Source organism: Bos indicus x Bos taurus, chromosome 15 (assembly GCF_003369695.1).
Source record: "Bos indicus x Bos taurus breed Angus x Brahman F1 hybrid chromosome 15, Bos_hybrid_MaternalHap_v2.0, whole genome shotgun sequence".
Lineage (NCBI taxonomy): Eukaryota > Metazoa > Chordata > Mammalia > Artiodactyla > Bovidae > Bos > Bos indicus x Bos taurus.
In genome coordinates, this window is record NC_040090.1 from 1,461,943 (window position 1) to 1,464,548 (window position 2,606).

Sequence of the window (2,606 nt, forward strand, 5' to 3'; positions counted from 1 at the left end):
TCTGCTTCCAGGCCTCCATATTCCTGAGTCCTAGAAAACTCCATATTCCTGAGTTACAGTTATTGGATACAGTTTTGTCAAGGCAAGTTAGATATATAGGATGGTAGACATAGGTTTGATCTAATGTCTTTTCCAGCACTAACATCTATTAGTATCCCATTCGGATCTTCCTCAGCTTTAGCCTAGTGACCAAGACTGGACTGGAGTTGAGACTAGACTGGAGTTGAGAAAGAAAAGTAACTCCTGAAATGCCACATATTTTGCCCTGTTGGATCCTTAACACTTATAATTATGATCTCCAATATAATTATGATCTCCAATATACCTGCTTAAAATCAATGTCACAGCCAGTACAGAAGTTTCATTATGTAAAATTTCAAATTGCTTCAATTACAAAAAACATGATCTTCATGAAAGAGTGATAAGGTCCTTAAATAAGAGGAGCCTATTTACACAGAATACCTGGCTACCTTTTATTCTGACCTTTAAATTACCTGAAAGACATAGGTGTTTGGGAGATAGAATCCCTCTGTAGGAATTTCTCAAGAATGATAAAGGTTCTGAGATTAATCAGTCACAACAGAGGCTGAATAATCAGATGAACTCCTAAGCAGTACTCTGTCCCTGTTTTTGTAACTACATGAGATGAACATTTTTGTCTTGATGATCTTAGAAACCAGGATAGTTTTTGTAAATTTGTACTAGGGGAAAGTAAAAGATGCTTGCTCCTTGGAAGGAAAGCTATGACAAACCTAGACAGTATATTAAAAAGCAGAGACATCATTTTGCCAACAAAGGTCTGTATAGTCAAAGCTATGGTTTTTCCAGTAATCATGTACTGATTTGAGAGTTGGAGCTTAAAGAAAGCTCAACACTGAAGAACTGATGCTTTTGAACTGTGGTGCTAAAGAAGACTCTTGAGAGTCCCTTGGTGGACTGCAAGGACATCAAATCAGGATTGCTTAAAGGAAATCCATACTGAATATCCACTGGAAGGACTGCTGCTGAAGCTGAAGTTCCAGTACTTTCTTCTCCAGGGGATCTTCCTGATCCAAGGATTGAACCGGGTCTCCTGCATTGCAGGTGGATTCTTTACTGAAAACGGAGAGAAAGGCAAATTGAAACTACAGTGAGGTACCACCAGTCAGAATGGCCATCATTAAAAAGTCTACAAATAACAAATGCTGAGAAGGATGTGGATACAAGGGACCCCCTCCTGTATTGTTGATGGGAGTGTAAGTTTGTGCAGCCACTGTGGAAAGAGTATGGAATTTTCTCAGAAAACTAAAAATAGAATTACCACATGATCCAGAAATCCCCCTCCTGGGCATATATCCAGACAAAATTATAATTAAAAGAGATACATGGACTCCTATGTGCATAGCAGCCCTATACACAATAGCCACGACATGGAAACAACCTAATGCCCATCAACAGATGACCAGATGAAGAAGACCTGGTGCAGATACACCATGGAATAGTACTCTGCCATAAAAATGACAGAACAATGCCACTTAGAGAAATATGCATGCAACCAGAGATTATCATACTAAGCAAAGTAAGTCAGAAATAATATCTTATGATATCATTTATATGTGGAATCTAAAATATGACACAGATGAGCCTATGAAACAGAACTAAAGAGCCTCTTGGTGAAAGTGAAAAAGGATAGTGAAAAAGCTGGCTTAAAACCCAACATTCAAAAAATGAAGATCATGGCATCCTGTCCCATCACTTCATGGCAAAGAGATGGGTAAGCAATGGAAATAGTGACAGACTTTATTTTCTTGGACTCCAAAATCACTGCAGACAGTGACTATAGCCATGGAATTTAGACTACTCCTTGGAAGAAAAGCTATGACCAACCTACACATAATATTAAAAAGAAGAGACATTACTTTGCCAACAAAGGTCCATCTAGTCAAAGCTATGGTTTTTCCAGTAGTCATGTATGGATGTGAGAGTCGGACCATAAAGAAGACTGAGAGCCAAAGAATTGATGTTTCTGAACTGTGGTGTTGGAGAAGACTCTTGAGAGTCCCCTGGACTTCAAGGAGATCCAACCAGTCCATCCTAAAGGAGATCAGTCCTGAATATCCATTGGAAGGACTGAGGCTGAAGTTGAAGCTCCAATACTCTGGCCACCTGATGTGAAGAACTGACTCATTGGCAAAGACCCTGATGCTGGAAAAGATTGAAGGCAGGAGGAGAAGGGGACGACATAGGATGAGATGGTTGGATGGCATCACCGACTCAATGGACATGAGTTTGAGCAAGCTCCGTGAGATGGTGAAGGACAGGGAGGCCTGGAGTGCTGCAGTCCATGGGGTCACAAGGCGTGCGTGCTAAGCCGCTTCAGCTGTGTCTGACTGTCTGTAACACTATGGACTGCAGCCTGCCAGGCTCCTCCACCCATAGGATTCTCCAGGCAAGAATACTGGAGTGGGTTGTTGTGCCCTCCTCCAGGAGATCTTCTCGATCCAGAGATGGAACCCACATCTCAGGTCTACCTGCATTGGCAGGTGGGTTCTCTACCACTAGCATCACCTGGGAAGCTCACTTTAGAATAGAGAACTAAATTCAAAATCCTATGAGAAACCATAATG